The 22087-nt window shown below is 44.0% G+C and overlaps 1 long non-coding RNA gene across 1 annotated transcript in view; it reads right to left on the reverse strand.

Moving 5' to 3' along the window:
- Positions 1–13388: 13388 nt before the first annotated feature.
- LOC112584709 overlaps positions 13389–22087 on the reverse strand; it is a 43588-nt gene continuing 34889 nt past the window's right edge. The window contains exon 3 of the long non-coding RNA XR_006550879.2: positions 13389–13660. This is a non-coding gene — a long non-coding RNA (uncharacterized LOC112584709). The remainder of the gene's footprint in view (positions 13661–22087) is intronic.

The following is a 22087-nucleotide window of genomic DNA, read 5'->3' on the forward strand; positions in this document are numbered from 1 at the left end:
ATTCACTCTTCTTCCTTTCATGATTTTGTCAACTGGGAGACAGCAGGACCTATCAAGTCATGGTTGGCCCCCAAGAAGCTTAATGATTCCTAATGGGGGACCCAGGACACCATTCTCTATTACTTTCCCTTTACATTTCTTGACTCTCAAAAAATGGTCAAAGACATCATGAGGACATTTCACCAACCCTGGGACATTGCTTTCTTCACACACTGTAGGCATTCTTAAAGAAACTAGCCAGTATAAATAGTTTCCACTGAGATGACTTGCATAAAGCAGAAGTTTGTATTTAGGAAAAATGTATTTCTCCTTTTTGCTATGTTGGTTCAACAAAGTTTCAGAGTTTCCATTCTATCTTTCTATCTTTTTGGCCAGCCAGTCCCTACCTGTTTGCCTTGCTCACCACTTCTCTTCACCCAAACAGTTGCGGGGTGACTCCCCAAGAAGACACCTTGTCCAGTACATCGTCAGTGTTCTAATCACCAGTGACAATGCCAGGCACTGGGGAATGCAGACTGTCATCAGGGGAGAGTCCACATAATGGCTCTGGGCATTTGGCTTAGACTTAGAAGCTGTTGAAGGTTGATTTTTTTGAATACTGAGTGATTATGGCTTGATGACAAAGCTGATTTATTAACAGTAAGCTTTGGCCTGATACCACTGCCACACTGCATTAGAGAAAGTTCTGGCCTGCCCTGGTCATTCAGCCTGAGCTGCAAACACCCCGTGCTGCTGCTTGTGGATCTCTGATGCTACTGATTAGCTGTACTTGCATCTGTGAGGATGGAGAACTCAGGATGACACAGCTCTTCACATAGCACCATCCTGGTGAGCCCTAAAAGGCCAATGTGAAAGCAGGGAGAACTTCACTGGCATCTTCCTGGAGGAAATTGGTTCTTCATTCAAGGTTACCAGCATTAGAGAAGGCAGTGCCTCCAGAGTAGCACGCCCTTATCCTCCCGCATCCCCTCAACAAACCGCTCCTCTTCCTGTGCTCCTTCAAGGTCACCTCCATGCCTTCAGTTGTCCAATTAGAAACTGGGGACCATTCCTAGCATTTCCCACATCCCCAGCCCATAGTCAGTAACTAAGTCCCGACCATTCAGTCTCCAAAATGCCACCTGAACATATTTCTCCCCTTTATTCTTATCACCAGTTACCTAATTTAGGTGCTCAGCTAGGCTGCTCAAACAGCCTCAACTTGGAATCCTGTCCCCTAGTCCCTCTTCATCCTTAACTGGCTCAATCTACCCTCAATACATCACTAGCTTCTATTCTAAAATACAAATATTCCCATGACACTCTTCTTATTGAAAACCTTCAATGGCTCCCATCACCTTAGGATAAAATTCAGACTCCTCATCCTGCATTTAGGGTTTATGGCCTTAAATAGCCCCAACACATTATGTCACCTCACTTCCTGCTGTTATCCTCCACATTCTTATGTGAACTTGATCCCAACTACTCTTTACCAACTAAGTCAAACTCTTTCTTAACCCTCTTCTGCCTCATGTGCCTTTCTCCTGCCTTCTCAGTGTAGAAAATCCATCCCCATTCTCCAAATTTGCCCCAGATAATATCTCTTATAAGACTTTCCCAGATGCCCTTTACCTGTAATGATTTTTATTGTGTTCTAAAGCTGAGCACCAAAGAATTGATGCTTTTGAACTGTGGTGTTGGAGAAGACTCTTGAGAGTCCCTTAGACTGCAAGGAGATACAGCCAGTCCATTCTAAAGGAGATCAGTCCTGGATGTTCTTTTCGGAAGGAATGATGCTGAAGCTGAAACTCCAATACTTTGGCCACCTCTTGCAAAGAGTTGACTCATTGGAAAAGACCCTGATGCTGGGAGGGACTGGGGGCAGGAGGAGAAGGGGACGACAGAGGATGAGATGGCTGGATGGCATCACTGACTCGATGGACGTGAGTCTGAGTGAACTTCAGGAGTTGGTGATGGACAGGGAGGCCTGGCGTGCTGCGATTCATGGGGTCGCAAAGAGTCGGACACGACTGAGTGACTGAACTGAACCGAACCAGTGTTTTATGTGCCCATTATCTAAGCTCACATTGGGTCTTCCTAGTCTCCGAATTTCTAGTTCCCAGCATGTACTCTTTATATACTGATATTTAGGGAAGGTAGGAAGGAAAGGGGTTCACTAGTATGTTATTTAGATAGACTTAGAAAGCATGAATTATATCTTCTATATCCCTTATCTGGGTAGATATCCCATGCTGCTAAGGTAAATAGGACCAAGTTTGGGAGGGAAATGGCTGTTGTGGAGATATAACCTCTCTGGATAACAAGTAGAACTGCCAACATATTTGGCAACTGCCCCATGTGTATTTAAGCCAAGTATTTTATTAGAAAATTACATTCGTCCTACAAATCCCAGGCTTTCAGCCAACTCCAGGGATAAAAGGTTACTGGCATGATACTACCATTTCCCAACAGGCCAAAAGTTACTCCCATTGCACATCTGGGTCAGAGGGATGCTGTCTAGAAAATAATCATAGCAATATAAATATGGTTTCAAAACTTCAGATCAGGCAGATCTGGATGGAAGAGGGTAAAACGGTACACATTATCTGCTGGGAACAGAAAACAGCTTTTAAGAAGTCAAGACACACATTATTTTTCTCTTCAATATTCCAATTCATCTATCCACAAAGAAACCACTAAAAGGTTATTCAGATAGAGGTTAGGATTTATTGTCTCATCCGAAAATGTCAATTTTAATGCCTGTGGGTGAATGGTTAGCTAATCTGCCAAAAATGCTAAATATATCAATGCTTTTCATTTCCACGCTGCCCCCAAAACACACACACACACACACACACACCACTTCTCATGAGTGAAGGCTAAGAGTAGAAGCATCAGAACACACCTAGGAACTAGGATGAAGAGAAATACCAGCGGACTCCAGCAGAGAAAGATGTATTATACTCAAGTCCTTCAAAATGCCAAGTCTTCTTCCCCATGGCATCCAAAGGAAGACCAGTCTAAGAATGCATCTTGCCTCAAATGACGGGTGTGGTTGTTGTTTAGTCACTAAGTCATGCCCAACTCTTTTTGACCCCATGGACTATAGTCCACCAGGCTCCTCTGTCCATGGAATTTCCAGGCAAGAATACTGGAGTAGGTTGCCATTTCCTTCTCCAGGGGATCTTCCCAACCCAGAGATTGAACCCACATCTCTTGCACTGGCAGGTGGATTCTTTACCACTGAGCCACCTGGGAAGCCCAAATGATGAAGGGAGCTGTATGTAAACCTCACTCAAACATCCATTTTCATTGTGCAGCTAGATCTTGACATTGTGGAATATATGGGAACCTAGAAAATAATACACAAGAACTGAAAAAAGCACATGCCTTAGCCAAGCCAGCTTGGCTTTGTCCATGACTTAAAACATAGAACCAATATCGTGAATCTCTCTGTGTCTCAGTTTCATTCCATGAGAAATACACTACATGGGGTTTTCATTTCATCTGCCAAAATGACAAATAAAAGTAGAGAACTGGGACCTTCCTGGTGGCTCCGTGGTAAAGAATCTGCCTGTCAAGCAGGATACACCTGTCCAATCCCTGCTGTGAAGGATCCCACGTGGTGCAGAGCAACTGAGCCCATGCACCACAACTACTGAGCCTATGCTCTAGAACCCGGGGAACCACGGTTACTGAAGCCTGCAGACCCTAGAGCCTGTGCTCTGCAAAAAGAGAAGTCATTGCAATGAGAAGTCCAAGCACCACAGCTAGAGAGTAGCCCCCACTAGCCACGGCTAGAGAAAAGCCCACACAGCAACAAAGACCCAGTACAACCATACATAAAAAAATTTTTTTTAAAAAGTAAGAGAACTGTCAACTGACATATCACAGATATGTCATAAATTCCAGTGATCCCACTCCCTTCCAATGGCAGGCTCATTTGTTTGATGTTTTGTTAGCATCTTTATCAGGCATCTATTCTGTCTGTTGAAACAAACAGAAAGCTCTGGTATTTGGCTGAACTGATGACATTTAAAAGCCCCTGTCCTCACATCCATAACTGTCACGGGCTGTGCAGGCCACACTGCACGTCAGAAGGCAAAAAGAATTTGATTTTCATCCTCCTTAAGTGAGATAAAATGTGAAGAATGAACAAGATAAACACGGTCATTTCCCTTGTAAGTCTTGCTTATTTAGATCTCATTTTGAATGCATAGGAAACTAATCTCTGCTATGTTGAGATTTTTTTTCCTCACACACTCAGTGTGAAATACAGCAGTAAATTGATGATGTCAGTGTTTGAAAGTGTGTGTAGTCAATAGAGGCAACAGGTTACATAGGGAAGAAAGAAAAAGTAATTTCTTTTCAGAAGAAAGTAACCCATTGATACTACATCAGTTGTGGATAGGTCAACCTGGAATTGATTTTCGTGTAGTCAATAGTTCTCATGTCTTGCATCAATAGTTAAGTAACAATGAGAACTGGCAGCTTACCAAAATTAAATTGTATCACCATCGGCTATGTCTAATGATACAAGTGTCTCTTAGAGCAAAGAGGACTTGGAAGACAAGGATATATACCCTGATTCTTTAAAAAGAGTGAGGGGAATCCGATGTATATAAACAGTTCATACAAAGCAACATCAAAAAAAAAAACCAACTTATTAAAAATTGGGTAGAATTAAATAGACATTTTTCCAAAGAGGAAATACAGATGGTCAATAGGTTCATGAAATGATGCTTAACATCACTAATCATCAGGGAAATGCAAATCAAAACCACAATGAGTTATCACTTCACACCTGTCAGAATAGCTATTATCAAAAAGAAACAACAAATGTTGGTGAGGATGTAAAAAAAAAAAGGGAACTCTCATACATTATTGGTAGGAATGTAAGTTGGTACAGCCACTGTGGAAAACAGTATGGAGATTTCTCAAAAAAAAAAAAAAAAAAAGCTAAAAATAGAACTACCATATGACCCAGCAAATTCCACTCCTGGGTATACATTTGAAAAAACAAAAACACTAATTCAATGGGCCCCAATGTTTATATATATGCTTAGTCCAACCTAGGTTTCAAATTCATCATTATAATTGCTCCCATGCAGAGTCCTTATCCCCTTTACCTGTCTCCTCCCTTTACAGTCATGTGGGAAAACCCCAACTATCTGCCCGCTCAGTGCCAACTTGAGTCAGAAAATCTAAAGGGATCTTGGCTGAAAGGCCAAAATGATAGAATGATGGTCACACCTTGACTCTCCTGGTTCCTTTTATGTGTTTATTTTTTCCATTTCAGGACTTCCCTGGTGGTCCAGTGGTTAATAATCTGCCTGGCAATGCAGGGGACATTGTTCAGTCTCTGGTCCTGGAAGATTCCACATGTCTTGGGGCAACTAAGCCTGTGCACCACAACTATTAAGCCTATGGGCCCTACAGCATGTGCTCTGCAACAAGAGAAAGTGAAAGTGAAAGTCATTCAGCCATGTCCAACTCTTTGCAACCCCATGGACTAGTCCATGGAATTCTCCAGGCCAGAATACTGGAGTGCCTACCCTTTCCCTTCTCCAGGGGATCTTCCCAACCCAGGGATCAAACCCAGGTCTCCCAAATTGCAGGCGGATTCCTAACCAGCTGAGCCACAAGGGAAGCCCAAGAATACTGGAGTGGGTAGCCTATCCCTTCTCCAGAGGATCTTCCCAACCCAGGAATCGAAACCGGGGTCTCCTGCATTGCAGGTGGATTCTTTACCAACTGAGCTATGAGGGAAGCAACAAGAGAAGCCACTGCAATGAGAAGCCTGTGCACCACAACGAAAAGCAGCCCTCCTTCACTGAAACTAGAGAAAGCCTGCACGCAGCAACAGAGTCGTGTTCAACTCTCTGCAACCCTATGGACTGTAGGCCACCAGGCTCCTCTGTCCATAGGGATTCTCCAGGCAAGAATACTGGAGTGGGTTGCCATGCCCTCCTCCAGGGGATCTTCCTAAACCAGGGATCATACCCAGGTCTCCCGCATTGCAGGTGGATTCTTTACTGTCGGAGTTACCAGGGAAGCCCAAGAATACTGGAGTGGGAGACATTCCCTTCTCCAGGGGATCCTCCCAACCAAAGGATAGAACCCAGGTCTTGTGCATTGCAGGCAAATTCTTTACTATCTGAGCCACCAGGAAAGCCCAACAAAGACCCAGCACAGCCATAAATAAATAAATACATAATATTTTTTAAAATCAATTACATATTTTTCCATTTCAAAGGTAAAGAAAAAAATGTAAACACTCTACAAGATACAGTATACTACTTCAAAGAAACAAATATCAGATTGAATGATGACATCTTCCCTTAAATCCTAAGTGAATGAATTAATTCTTTGTGATTTTTGAGGGTCTAGATTGAGGACTTAGAATTCGGATCCTGACAAACTCTCATTCACGTACAAGAACAACAGACACAGTCTCAGCTGCTCCAAATGTGCTCAGCGAGTGTGTCATACTTCCTGAAAAAAGACATGCCCCACGTTGCCAAGAGATGAATCAAAATGAGAAAAATCAGAACTGGGGAAGACATACAATAAAGGAACAATAGATTACCAAAACAAGTTGTCCAAATAATTTTTGTTCATATGGTTACAAAGCTTACTGAAAATGTCAAAAGTAAATCTTGCTGTAAGGATTAAGTGTAAAGTGCTTACATTTGTGTCCAGGATATCACTGGTTATTGCCATTATAAAGAAATCAATTTGTTCATAATCTCAATCTAAAATCCCAAACCCTATGAAAAAATTCAAGGAAATGTGATAGGAAAGAGAAGGATGGAGTAGAAAATATAGAGAGAAATGAAATAAAATCATATTAAGTTTTCCTCTGCTAGATCAAGTAAGAAAATATAATTTTGTTCTTGAAGCTAATAATTAGAAGCAACATGTGTGGGTATGTGTGTGTGCATGCACATGTGTCTGTAATTTCAATAAATTCTGTGGTCCTCTTTCTAGGAGCACACACTGTATTTACCCAGCAAAGTGTTGTTTTGTTCTGCTTTCTAAATACACAGAATCATCATGGAATGATACAATGCAGTGGATCTGTCCATGTCCAGCCCAACTATTCACTGAATATGAGACTGCCTTTGCAGCCCCGGAAAAGATATGGATGAAAGAAAGAAAAACAGTATACCTCCTTAAAAATGGGAGCTGGCCAGCCAGGCCTTAGGCCCGCAAAACCATCTTGTCTCTTGTGCAGAAGCCAGTCAGCCTCAACCCACACAGCCCGGGAACCAGACCTTCAAGGCAACGATATGGAGCCACGGCCCCAGCACCATTCCGAAGAGTGCCCTCAGGATTCCCACTTCCTGAGCCCAAGACTTCACATGCCAGAGAAGCAGTGTCTTCCCTCTTTGCCTTCTGTGATCCTGACTGTCCTCACCCCTACTGGAGAGCCCTTTCAGTGCAATAACATCCAAATAATGCCATACGCAAGGCAGCTTTCATATTAATGGCAGTTGTTGAATTGAGAGTGGAAATTGCCAGACAAAAGTCAGAAGACAGACAGACAGAGAATCATGAGGTCCCAATCAGAGGACAGAAGATGTCAAAGTAAGAAAAGGGTTTGGATTCAATGATCTTAGGACCAATTTTTTAAGTTCTCATTATTTAATACTCACTCAAGGGTATATTTATTAATCCCCATGTAAGCTGGGGAGGGGTTTACCCTGGGTGGCTCAGATAGCAAAGAATCTGCCTACAACGCAGGAGACATGGGTTTGATCCCTGGGTTGAGAAGATCCCCTGGAGAAGGGAATAGCAACCCACTCCAGTATTCCTGCCTGGAGAATTCCATGGACAGAGGAGCTTGGCGGGCTACAGTTCATGGGGTCACAAAGAGTCAGACATGACTGAGCAACTAACACCACACACACGAGCTGGGGAAATCCTCATCCCAGACCCGCTTGCTCTAACTCCATCGGTGATGTGCAGCCTCATGTTCTCTGTTTTACATTTGTGTTGGAGTATAGTTGATTTATAATGTTGTGTACAGAAAAATGAATCTGTTGCTGCTGTTGTTTAGTCGCTAAGTCATGTCCGACGCTTTTGCGAAACCATGGACTGTAGCCTGCCAGATGCCTCTGTCCATGTGATTTCCCAGGCAAGGACGCTGGAATGGGTTACCATTTCCTTCTCCAGAGGATCTCCCTGACCCAGGGATTGATCCCCCATCTCCTGCATTGGCAGGTAGATGCCTTGCCACTGAGCCACCAGGAAAGCCTGTTATACATATATTAATATATTGGTTATACATATATACACTCTTTTTTGTGAAAGTTGCTCAGTCATGTCCTACCCTTTGTGACCTCATGGACTCTTTTTTACATTCTTTTCCCATGTAGGTCATTAAAGAGTATTGAGTAGAGTTCCCTGTGCTATACAGTAGGTCCTTATCAGTTACCTGTTTTATATATAGTAGCATATACATGTCATTTCCAGTCTCCCAGTTTATCCACCTGCCCTTCCCTCCGCCTCCGTTAAACATAATCATATTCTCTGCAGTATGTATTTGAGAAACATCCAGAAAGGTTATTCTAACAAAACTTGCCCAAAGTGAAGGGATGTGGCTTTCTAAGATGCTGTCCCCTCGTGAAATGTTATCAGTAGAGATTCTATTTTTTCTGAATTCACAGTAACGTGAATTGCTGGAGCTAGAGGCTGTTTGGCAGGGCACAGGAAGAAGTGCCCCCATAGACATGAATCTCACTGATTAGAGCCAGCACAGCCGTGGCAGCGGCTAGATGGAACCCATAAACACCTGCCCATGTTCTGTCTGCAGCACAGAATAATTAATGCCCTGCTCCTAGCCTTCCACTTTCCATTTACTTTGCCAATGCTGCAGTTACATACGACTGACTTCCCCAAATTGGATATTAATGATTTACTCTCTGAAATCTAAGGGTGCTTACAAAGCATGATAGCGTGAGTGGCTAAAAAAAAAAATAATAATGAGAATAGAAAACACTCTTCTCTCCCCAACTGGATATGGCCAGACTGCTGATCTGTGGGCGGAGCAGGTGTCTATCAGGTCTTGACTAGGGAGGCAGAGGCAGGTGCAGGAAGAAGGGCTGGCTGCCCATCCGCTTCAAACATCTCAGTTGCCTGCTGACAGTGCGGGGATCGATCACAGAGGGAGAGCTCTTCCTGCATAGCTGAACTAACAGAACTCATTCATATTCTCTCACAAAAAGCAAGAGGTGCTTCTGTCGGCAACGAAGACTGGAAGGCCCTGATGGCCCAGCTCTGCTCCCAGCTTGCCAGTTCTCACTTCTAGCCCCCAGAGCTCTTCACACCCTTGTTTCTGCAGATCCGTGTGAATCACCACCTTGGAGACCTGGCCCACGGCTCACCTTCTCGTGGGAGCTGTCCTTGATTTACCCCACATCATACTTATTGTTAATTTTCTCCACATCCTGCCAACTTAGAGAGGTGAGGCTACTGCATACATAGTGGATCACAAATGAAATTGCTTTGAAGCAAAGACACGCTGGTTTACAACCACAACACTTAGCACTTACACAGCAACTTAGTGTACAAAGCTTTGTCCTATAGATATCTGTTTTATTCTCATATCCTTGTACAACCCTGTGAGCTGGATGGATGGACACAAAACATTCTATTATGCTGACTTTGTTGCAAACTCTTTGATGCTACTATTTTGATGAAAAAGGTCTTGACATACTTTAAAGATAAGCCACTAATAACTGTTTTAATTGTCAAATTAAGTGAAAAACAGAGATCTTATCCCCATTTCTGAGCCTGACCCTGTGACCTACAGCCTCCTCCCACTCTCACCTCCCCCAGCATACACACACAATGGGAACCTGAGACAAGGTGAGGCATGAGAGGGGAAGGGACAGGATGATATACTGTAAACACTTCTCAATACAACAAAGAGAAATACTGTATTTTGATCCCATCAAAAGGCCTTTCTCAAAATGTTTCCTCCAAGCCAAGTGTGCAATGCTTTCTTTTAGACGCATAAAAGAGGAAGAAACTATAAAAGCGTGGTGGTTTGACCAGGTTCACAGAGTTGGCAATGACAGTGCTGTGCTTGAACTCAGCACCTTTGAGTTAATATCCTTTGAGTTCCTATCACACAGGGAAATGGAGTTTGCTGCTTGGAGAAAGTGCTCCTTAAGCATTTAAAGCATGCAAAGGGAATAGCATGTAAAGACTAACCACGTGTCAGGCACTGCATTAGCCTTTAACATTCGTAAATGTTAGCTATTCTTATATTTTTTTTAATAAAGGTTAATAAAAACAGAGAATATTCAGATGAAAGGAAAAGGATCAAATATACAGATTGCATGTACTAAGGTTTCTATGACTGAGCTTAAAATTGGCACTCAAAGCCACATGGGAAAGAAAAGCTTCTTACATCTTATTTTCAGAAAGGAGAAAACATACGAGGGAGGGCGCAATGGAGGATGCTTCCCTTAGTCTGAATGAAGTTTCTCCAAGACCACAGTACTCACCGACATAAGTGGCTGGGAACAGGCTTATGCCTTTTATGTGACAGGGCGAGAGGGTCAGGGGGCGTCCTCTTTTATTCTAAACCACAGGTGTGAAACTGACTAAAAGACAAATTTTTAAACAGATGTACAAACTACCCAGAACTATAAGGAATAATGCTCATAACAGTATTAACAGCAGCCAGCAGCTGCCGAGAACTCACTGCATGCCAGGCAAGGCTCCAGGCACTAGCACATTCCGTCACTAAACTAAGCAGCTACTATCACTTATCACCAGCCTATTGTAACGCTGGGGTCATAAATGAGGAAAGTGGGACACAGGAGGATGGGAGACAAAGTCACAGAGCTGGTGGATAGTAAAGATGCAATCTCAAAAAGACCGACTCAACAGTTCTGGCCCTTAATTATGATGCTGAGTCTAATCATCACTAAACATCATCCCCAAGACTCGGGAGATGTAAATATTCTACAGAGGCAGAATTTAAAGACCTGAATTGCTACAGCCATTTTCATATATCCTAGGAAATACGTAGAAATAGGAAATCCTAGTTTAAGATTCAGGATTAGCCACGTGGCTGGCTATTCTCCTTAAAGAAGAAAAACTAGAGTCCTTGATCAGGAATTAACCCATGAATTTTGGAAATACCAGCTGACCTCCCCCAGTTTACTCTGTGCTTCTAGACCATCCCAACCTTCATTTTCCTTTATTCCTCTCCATAAATGATAACTCCACTGTTTGAATTTGGTCCAACCAAAACCCTGGACCCATTTTTGACTCCTTGTCTCCCATACACCACAACTAATCCATCATCAAGTCCTATCAGCTCTACCTTCAAAATACAGCCATAACCCAACCACTCCTTACCACCACCTCCATTGTACCTTGATCCAAGCCAACATCAAGTCACACTAGCATTATCACAATAGCTTCCTGAGTGAAGTCCCTCTTCTGCCTGTGATCCCTGTATTGTTCTCCCACATCAACCAGAATGAGCTTTCAAAGCATCCCTCTACTTAAATGTCCTGCCATTGTTTAACATCTCTGAATGACTTCCCACCTTAACCAGAAAAAAGGACAAAATTCTTACAATGGTGCAAAGACTCTACACGACCCGATGCATAATCCCTCTGGCCTCTTCTTGTGCTGGGTTCACTCCACTTTAGCCACACCAGTCTTCCTTCTCTTCCTGCTTAGGCCAAGAGGCTCCTAGTAGGGGGCCTTTGTATGCAGTCTGGGGCCCTCTACTCTGAGACAACCCATGATCCACTTCTGGGCATCTTTTGGGTCTCTTCTCAAATACTGTCTTATCAGAAAAACCTTCCCAGACCACCCTTGTTAAATTGGGCTTCCCTGGTAGCTCAGCTGGTTAAGAATCTGCCCGCAATGTGGGAGACCTTAGTATGATCCCTGGGTTCGTAAGATCCCCTGGAGGAGGGCATAGCAACCCATTCCAGTATTCTTGCCCGGAGAATCCCCATGGACAGAGGAGCCCAGTGGGGCACCCAGTCAAGGTCAGACATGTCTACATTATCATCATCTAACAGATTATATATTTTTAAAATTTTTACTTATGTACTTTATTTATTGCCTGCCTATTATTATCCCCCAGCTCTCAAGAGGGAAAGAATTCAGGTCTGTTTTGTTACTGTTAAATGTCAAGTGCCTGGAACAGGGCCTGCAACATAGGATATAGTCAACATTTTCTCAATAAATGATGAACAGATAGAGCTTAAAGGCAAATAGCATGGCTTATTCTTCTTTGTTTTGCCATCAGTACCTGGCATTTAGTAGGCATTAAATAAATCAGGGGGTTAAATAAATGAGTATCTGTATTAGTTAGGGTTCTCCAGAGAACCAGAGCCAAAAAGTGAGATTTGTACATATACAGAAGATTCATTTTAAGTAATTGGTTCACGCAATTATGGAGGCTGACAAGTGCAAAATCTGCAAGATGGGCTATCAGGCTACCCAGGAAACAGGTAATGTGCAATGAAAGTCAGAAGCCCATCTGCTGTAGAATTCCCTTTTACTCGGAGAAGGTCAGTCATTTGCTCTATTCAGGTCTTCAACTGACTGAATGAGGCTCACCCATGTTATGAAGGGCAATCTGCTTCATTCAAAGTTTACCAATTTAATTGTTAGCTTCATATAAAAGCATAGCTGATGAAACACTTAGAATAATGTTTGACCTCATATTTGGACATGCTGCGATTCATGGGGTCGCAAAGAGTCAGACACGACTGATCTGATCTGATCTGATTGGACATTATGGCTCAGCCATGTTGACAAATAAAATTACTCATCACAGTATCCTATTAAGGTGAATCAACAGGATGCATCAGATTAATGAAAAAATAATATAACAAAAATCCAATACCTGCTTTTTTCCCCCATAAATGCTTTGTAAGCACAATGTCCTATATTCTGTCATTTAGTATTTACTAGGCACTGTGCTAAGTACTGCAGGAGACAAGGCTGAGTTATCCTCACTAAGGAGCTGCATAAACACCTCTCATCCTGCAAGTGCTATCACTAATCATGTCCACATGACCAGCTGCCGGTCTCAGGGAGACTCTGCAGCCTGTCAGGCAGGCCCTTTCTCAATGAACTAAGTACATACATGCAGATCAGTCATATGTTTGGGAGCTGTATAGAAACACTGAGCAAACACAAACAGCCATACTTTACAAAAGAGAAAAATAGTCAGCTCTCTTGGGACATGTACCTAACAACTTCCTATTCCCTAGAAATTGTCCCTAGCCGTAGGGGCAGGACTTGGCAGGAGTTATTTGTGCTTCTGGCATTTGGTCCCCTCTTCTCCCCCTCTTGATTTCACATCCCTTGTACTCTCCAAGTCACAGTTTCCTCAAGAGTAAAACCTACCTACTAGTTGATAAGCTCAAAGACAGCAAAGATTTATTGATACTGTTCACCCAGCCTGACATTTAATTATCACTATTATTATCAGGATTATTAATACAATTATTAATTCAGAAAATGGAAGCCCTTTCATGAAACTCCCCTCTCTGAGCACGAGCATTGTATCCATAAGTCAAGTTGATTCGCTTTTTGCAGCTATATCTTCATAGCAATGCAAGGAGGACTTTTCCACTCCCGATTTATGGCGATGCCACAAGGTCGTGCCAAGGTTGACTGAGCCCCTGTTCTGTAAAGAAAGAGCATGAACATTTCGTCATACACACCTGACACATTCTATATCACTTTCATAGTTTTTATTTGCATGATGGTTTGAATAATTTTTGTCTCCCTGACTATACTACAACTCCATAAGAATTACAATTATTTTATTCTTGGTTGAACCTCATCCTTTAACACAATGCCTAGCTGAATTATGCAGCGGAGGTGAGGTGAGGCCACAGAACCAAATCTTCAAACTTCAAAAGTCAATAACGTAATACAATAAAGCTCTACTTCTTTATTACTTGTGCCATGAGCCCAACAAGAGTACGTGAGGGGCTCTGGTGCACATAATCCCTCAGGAACCCAGGAGACAGAAGACCCATCCTTCTATTGAAGTTATACAATATGGAATATATAGCTCCTCAATCACTGAGGCTGCTGCTATGCAGAAAGGTCTTGTGCCAGTAATTGAATATTTTGGCCCCAGAGGAATATGCCCATGTATAGATCCTTGACCAAGAGGAGCCTCTAGCCCCAACTAACTTTAAACTGTTCTGGATTTCTAAGAAACCATAAATATATTTTGAGAGCATTACTCTCTCTACTATAATGGCACAGCATAAATATTCAGTAAATATTATTTATTAAATGTATGAATGAATAAATAATCATTTACAACCAATTCTGAAAACTCTACAAGGAGTCCCAATCTGTTTCTAGCCCCAAGTCACCCTAGGTAGAAGGATAGATTCTGGATCCATCTGGATTCTTATCCTAACTCCCAAACTATCTGCTTAAACTCCCATTCAAAGCTCATAATAACCATGTCACAGATAAGTAACTAACCCTATCAGGGTTTGGGGAATGTATTGGGGAGGTTCTTCAATGAACTGGGTTGGTTTGCTCATAATTTCCAGTGAATAATATCCTGAAACAAAAAGACAAAATCTTGGCTCTAGAATGTGCCAATGACTTTCAGGCCCTGAAAACAGCAAAGGGTTGAGAAACTAATTTTCTCTAAGATAATTCTTCTTTAATGAAAAATAGCAGCAATTATGTCTAAAGGCATAAGAGACAGAAAGAAACAGAAAAACACCTATCAAGGCCTGCCCACACAATGCAGAAGCTAAAATCCAAAAGAGGTCACTTAAGGCTTGAAGCACAGGGCAGTCCTTCTTCTAATAGGTCCAAACACATGAAACTATCCTTCCCAACATTTTTTGGCCAACAGACCTCAGACTGTAGATGTCTATCTGTTTCTTGGCCTTTAACTAGCATGGTACTCTCTCATGAGTTTTAAATTATGTCCTGGGAATCTTTAAGTCTATTGTAGATGGCAGGGGTCTAGGATGAAATGGTATGCACACTCAGAGCTTCAGTTTAGTTCAGTTCAGTCACTCAGTTGTGTCCGATTCTTTGTGACCCCATGAATTGCAGCACACCAGGCCTCCCTGTCCATCTCCAACTCCCGGAGTTCACTGAGACTCATGTCCACCGAGTCATTGATGCCATCCAGCCATCTCATCCTCTGTCGTCCCCTTCTCTTCCTGCCCCCAATCCCTCCCAGCATCAGAGTCTTTTCCAATGAGTCAACTCTTCGCATGAGGTGGCCAAAGTACTGGAGTTTCAGCTTTAGCATCATTCCTTCCAAAGAAATCCCAGGGCTGATCTCCTTCAGAATGGACTGGTTGGATCTCCTTGCAGTCCAAGGGACTCTCAAGAGTCTTCTTCAACACCACAGTTCAAAAGCATCAATTCTTCGGCACTCAGCTTGCTTCACAGTCCAACTCTCATATCCATACATGACCACTGGAAAAACCATAGCCTTGACTAACGGACCTTTATTGGCAAAGTAATGTCTCTGCTTTTCAATATGCTATCTAGGCTGGTCATAACTTTCCTTCCAAGGAGTAAGCATCTTTTAATTTCATGGCTGAAATCACCATCTGCAGTGATTTTGAAGCCCCAAAAAATAAAGTCTGACACTGTTTCCACTTTTTCCCCATCTATTTCCCATGAAGTGATGGGACCAGATGCCATGATCTTCGTTTTCTGAATGTTGAGCTTTAAGCCAACTTTTTCACTCTCCTCTTTCACTTTCATCAAGAGGCCTTTTAGTTCCTCTTCACTTTCTGCCATAAGGGTGGTGTCATCTGTATATCTGAGGTGACTGATATTCAGAGCTTCTGAAGTCTTATTTGAAATAGTGTTGAGCAAAAGAAGGGAACAGAAGAGGGACTTTCCTGGTGGTGCAGTGCCTAAGACTCCACACTTCCAATGCAGAGAGTCCAGGTTCAATCCCTGGTCAGGAAACTAGACGCAACCAAGAGTTCACATGCCACAGCTAAAGATCCCACATCCGCAATGAAGACTGAAAGCCCCATGTGCTGAAACTATGACCCTGTACAGCCAAATAAATACATGATTTTTTTTTTAAGAAGTGAATAGAGGTTTCTGGTCAACAGATAGAAGATCCAGATCCAACAAGAGAAGCAGAGGTGAGGATGACATGTGAGCCCAGAGAAGATGGAAAGAGGAGCCTCAGTATCTGACTTTCCAATCTGGCTGCTCTTCACAGCTTTGCAACAGCCCCACCCTACATTCATGTGATCTGGGATGAGTGATGTCTGTCCTTTTCAGCGAAAAGTAACTTGACTCTACGTATATTAATATTAGTAATGATAATTAGCATTTACCAAACACCCCCTGGTGGCTCAGACAATGAAGAATCTACCTGCAATGGGGGAGACTCAGATTTGATCCCTGGGTTGGGAAGATCCCCTAGAGAAGGGAATGGCAATCCACTCCAGTATTCCTGCAAGGAGAATTCCATGGACAGAGAAGTCTCCCTGGGCTACAATCCATGGAGTCGCAAAGAGTCTGGCACAACTGAGCAACGAACACTTTCATTTTCTTTCACAAACACTTGTTATGTAGTGTATCTGGAGTCACACTAAAACTTGTATTATTGTCTCATTGTTCCTCATATTCTTTCTCTGAGGGTGGTGGTTTAGTGGCTAAGTGGTGTCCAACTCTTTGCAACCCCATGGACTGTAGCCCACCAGGCTCCTCTGCCCATGGGATTCTCCAGGCAAGAATACTAGAGTTGATTGCCATTTCCTTCTCCAAGGGATCTTCCATATCCAGGGATCGAACACAGGTCTCCTACATTGCAGCCGGAATCTTAGCAACTGAGCCCCCAGGGAAACCCCATCTGAGAATAGCACTGTTTTTATACCCATTTTCCAGCTGAGGAAACTGAGCCTCTGGGAGGTTAAGCAATTTGATTACAACTCCCAGCTGAGCTGAGAATTAAATACAGATGGATTTGACTCAAAGCTCACACTCTTGGCTGCCCTACTAGACTGCCCTTGACCCCTAAGCTGAGCAATCTCATGGATTTGGAAACTAGAGAAGAGCAACCCACCACTCCAAAAGTCCATGACTTGGATCTCACCAACAGTGACCCTGCAATGAGGTTGGAAGAGTGTGAGCTTGGCATGGAAGGAGTTGGGTTTAAATATTGGCTCTGGGGTTTACTTAATCACTCTCCAACCTTCACCTTCCTCATTTAGAAAATAACAATTATGTTTACTCTTTGGGGTTGCAGGTTAAATTAGATGGCAGATGTGACAGACAATACCTAGCATAAAGCAGAGCGCCCAGTAGATTTTAATAAACACCAGTTCCCTCCCTATTTGTGGATGGTTTTGAAGATGAAGAAGGTACGCTGGAAAAATAAAGAGCACAGCACATAGTAGGTGATACGTGTACATTTCACCCCTTCCACTCTCCACTCTACAATTTCTGAGATGCTTTGACCATCAGTGTGCAATACAGACCAGAATTACTTTTAGGCAGCCACAGGGCTTCAGCACTGATACCAAGTCAAGGCTATTTTTTGTTCTTCTGAAATGTGTGTGATTCTCAGGGAGCTGCGAGACCAGTCTGTGAAAAGTAAGACGTGTGAGGCTGCTTTTACTTAAGAGCTGTCACCAGTGAAAAGTGTTACTGTAGGTTAATGAATTTTTCCAAAAGAATGAACTGTCACAGGGACGGGGGGCGGTGAAGGGAGAGAAGGTGATTACCTGTGTGACTCTCGCCCAGGCTTTATTAACTAACGCTGCTCGCTGCAGACAATTGCAAGGAAATCTCAGCTGGACAGAGACACATGTCCACCAGAGATGGATGCTAACCACACATCTGAAAACGTCTCTCTGCTCAGCCACCAGATATCATAAACACACAGCTGCATGGTTTCCGTGGGTGGTCTCTGGATTTCCTCCTTTCTCAGACAAAGCAGGATCCTACTTAACCTTCTTAGAGAAATGCTACCCATGCAGGGTAGATGATCGCCCTCTACACAACGACTGGAGAGTGAGAGGCCCCCCATTTCCACAGAGCCACTGAAAAACCCTATCTTGCTGAGGGGGAAGTTGAGCTTCTGAAGTTGGCATCCTCTGCATGTTTGTTACTCAAGGTATAATCCATGAACCGGCAACATCTGCATTACCTGAGAAGTTGTTAAGAAACAATCAGAATCCCAAGCTCAATCCTAGCTCTCCTAAATCAGAATCTGCGCTGGATGGGATGGTGGCAGGGGGGATTGTAAATGCAGATTCTGACCCCTGAAGTCTGGGGTGATGCTTGAAATTCTGCACGTCAAACAAGCTTGCTACTGATGCCACTGCTGGTGAGCCACCACACCTGGAGTAGCGAGGCCTTACGTAATCGATTAGGTAGCCACCACCCCTTCTATCGGAGAAGGCAGTGGCACCCCACTCCAGCACTCTTGCCTGGAGAATCCCATGGACGGAGGAGCCTGGTAGGCTGCTAATTGACCTGGCTAGGATCAGCACTCTCCTAAGGCATCTATGTCATTCTAAACCATCGATCATCATCATTCATGTCACTGGAGCACAGAAAACCAACTACCCACCAATAATGCGTGCACCTCCTTCAACAGTGTAAAGTTAGCCCTGGAAGGGAACTCCCAGCTGGTCATTGGTGAGGCTCCCTCCTTGTCACGAGGGGGTGGCCACGTGACTGGGTCTTAGCCATGTGATGTGGACAGGAATGCCACAGATTACAACCAAGTCAGGATTTTCAGGAAGCGGGGCACTTTCTCCACTCTCATTCCCCTCTGCCAACATGGACTCTGAAGTCTTAGTGGATGACAGAGCATCATGATGCAAAGAATCTGGGTCCCTGGATCAACCTATGGAGGAAAACCACCCTATGGCCACCAATCATGCATTGGACTGTTACATGTGCAGGAAACAGATTTCCATTGTTTTGGCTACTGTCTATGAGGTCACACAGAGTCGGACAGGACTGAAGTGACTTAAAAGTAGCAGTAGCAGTATGCAGCCAAAACTATGGGATTTCCTTTTTCCAGCAGCTAGTGTTACATTACATCACCACCACCATTCTAGTCTTCCAAAAAGTCTAATAGCTACATTTTACTTAATCATGGCTATTCCCTGCCAGGCACTGTGCAAGACACATTATACACATTGTGTCTAAACCCCCACAGCTAAAGCAATCCCCATTTTGCAGAAGTACAAACTTCCTTTCCAGAGACAGTAAATAATTTGCTCAGGAGCCCATCTCTAGTAAGTGCAGAGCTGGGATTCAAACCACCTGTTTGCTACTGTGAACAAGAGTGAAGCTGGGACTGCAAGGGCTCAGTTCATGAAAAATTTTTAAATTTTATAACTTCTTTGACTTATATTTGTTTTTGGCTGTGCTGGCTCTTCCTTGCTGCATAGGCTTTTCTCTCGTTGCTGCAAGTGGGGGTTACTCTTCCTTGCAGTGCGCAGGCCTCTCATTGCCGTGGCTGCTTCTGTTGTGGAGCATGGGCTCTTGGGCACGTGGGCTTCAGCAGTTGCAGGACACAGGCTCATAAGCTGCAGCTCCCAGGCTCTGGAGCTCAGGGTCAGTAGTTGTGGCTCACAGGCTTAGTTGCTCTGCGGATGTGGGATCTTCCTGGATCAGGGATGGAACCTGTGTCTCCTGCATTGGCAGGCAGATTCCTTACCACCGCGCTACCAGAGAAATTTGCACAATAAGATGAGATTTCATCCCGGGCAGTTATTACCACATCATACTGCTGCTTTCCTGGACTTTCCCAAATGGCCTTTCTCCACCAGCCTCTGTCCTTGGTGCTCTCCCTCACAAGGAATTTCTAATGAAAATCCTGACCTCCTGACCGCATGCAGGAATTCTCCGCCCACCCAGCCCTAAGAACTCTCCTGGAGCTGCCTTCTCTCCAGCACCTCTCTGTATTCTGCAGCACACAATGGTTGCTGACTATCTGGTACTGAGATGGTGGAATGTTCCTTAAGGGTCAAGTCTATTGGTTGCTTCAGGGATGACCTTATTGCAGAGTTGGCTTCCTTCACCAGCTGTTTCTGTTTTTGTGGGTTTTTTCCATTCTCTTTCTCTCCAGATACATAACAGAGCCAGGAGAGCAGCTGCACTAAAGCCTCCCCAACTAGGGAAGCACTAACATCTGAGGAGCAGGTGGTGAAATCAGGCCTGAAGGTCAAGGCCCTCACTCTCCACTACTGCCCCCTCCCCAGTCCAGGGAGCCTCAGGTCTGAATCCCCAGCATTGCCTCGCTGGCTCCTATGCCCGCCTGCCCTCTATCTGCAGCTCCTGGTCCCTGCCACTTCCTGGGTGGGAAATGGTGCCAGGAAGGTGGTCACTCTCGATACACAGCTCCTCCAGTCATGCTCAGCTACGTGCAGAAGTTACTCCAGGAGCTGGAGAGGGGAGCCCAGGTAGTAGACTACCTGGATGTTAGGGCTTCCCCAGCTGGGAAGGCTTTAGTGCAGCTGCTCTCCTAGCTCTGTGTGTTATGTGTCTGGAGAGAAAGAGAAGGGAAAAAAAAAACACAAAAACAGAAACAGCTGGTGAAGGAAGCCAACTCTGCAATAAGGTCACCCGAAGCTCAGGGGTGAGCCTGAGCCAGTGTTTCAACTGGATGCAGAAACAGAATGAGGTGTCCTGCCAAAGACACCCAGGAACCAAAAACGACAAAAAAAAAAAAAAAGGAAAAAACAGAGTCCTCCCCCATGAACAGCCCCCCACACCTGCCACTGCGGCTTCCACATAGTAGGTGCTGGTGTCCTACTTGCGTAAAAAAAACTGAACGAATGAATCAGCAAATGAATGAGTAGGCGTCAGATGCATGCGAAAATGTCCCCCAGTGGAACCAGGGATTTATTGTACCTAAGGGGTCAGGGAGACCTCCACGATGAGAGCTCTAAGCTGGGGTGTGGAAGGATGAATAGGAGTGGGGATGGGTGCAGAAGAGCTCTCATTTCTGGCATACTTCCACCTGTGCTTTGTACCTTAGAAGAGAGCTGAGACTCGTGATGACTTTACCTGGGGTGTACTTGCCAATAATCAATGTCTTGTTCTTTTCCTGATTTGTTTATCTGACTCTAATTAGATCCTCATGGGCCTCTGATTACCATGGCAAAGCAGCTGATGCAAAGAGAGCCTGGGAGGCAGGCTCGTTGCAAAGCATTGGTGATGGATTTGAGAGGAGCCTCCAGGCAACTCTCCTAGTTATCGCCTACAAACCCTGAGAGCTGGTAAGGCTGGTGCCAGGTCCACACATAACAAGCAATGTCTTACTTAATCCTTATAACAACGCTTTGAGGGAAACTGAAGCATAGACGGCTGTGTGGCTTATTCCTGTTGGGGGGCTTGGAAGGAGCTGAAGCAGAATTCAAACCCAGGCCTTCAGATGCAGAGCATGTGCTTTTGGCTACAATATTCAGATGCCTGGACACCCAGATGTAAAAAAAAGCAAGACCCTTTCATCTCTGACCTCCACAGGCTGGGACTCTGGAAGGAACCATCCTGTCCAGTTTAGAGGCTGTGCAGGGCATATATGCCCTTGCTAGGCAGGTCAGTGGGGCTGAAATCCAGCCCACCCCTCAGGGTAGCAGTGTGCCCTGAGGCAGAAGGAAGGAAAGCCTTTATCTTCTCACAAGGCTTGACTTCCTGAGTCACATTTCCCAGGGCTGTGCCTGGAACTGGTTCCTTTTTCTAATTTCTATGCTCAGTGGAGGCACCTTTTTCTGACTTGCTCAAAGGCACTGTATGATGTCACCATAATCTGCCTTCAGGCTTTTTGACTCCTCTGTAGCATATTAAAGTGGATAATTTAGGGGGTTCTGCGGTCAACCAGGCTGAGATTCAAACCCCTGCTATGCAACTTACAGACTTAACAGGCCATGTGACCTTAAGCATATCATTTAACTTCTCTGCATCTCCAAAGTCCTCATTTATAAGTTCAGGATAATATGATGTAACAGAGAAAATTCTGAATCTTGAGTTAAAAATGAAGTTGCGAGTATAACACGACTGACTTGTCATTGTTGTTCAGTTGCTAAGTTGTGTCCGACTCTTTGCGCCCCCATGGACTGCAGAGTGC

The sequence above is a fragment of the Bubalus bubalis genome, chromosome 4 (genome assembly GCF_019923935.1).
Source record: "Bubalus bubalis isolate 160015118507 breed Murrah chromosome 4, NDDB_SH_1, whole genome shotgun sequence".
NCBI lineage: Eukaryota > Metazoa > Chordata > Mammalia > Artiodactyla > Bovidae > Bubalus > Bubalus bubalis.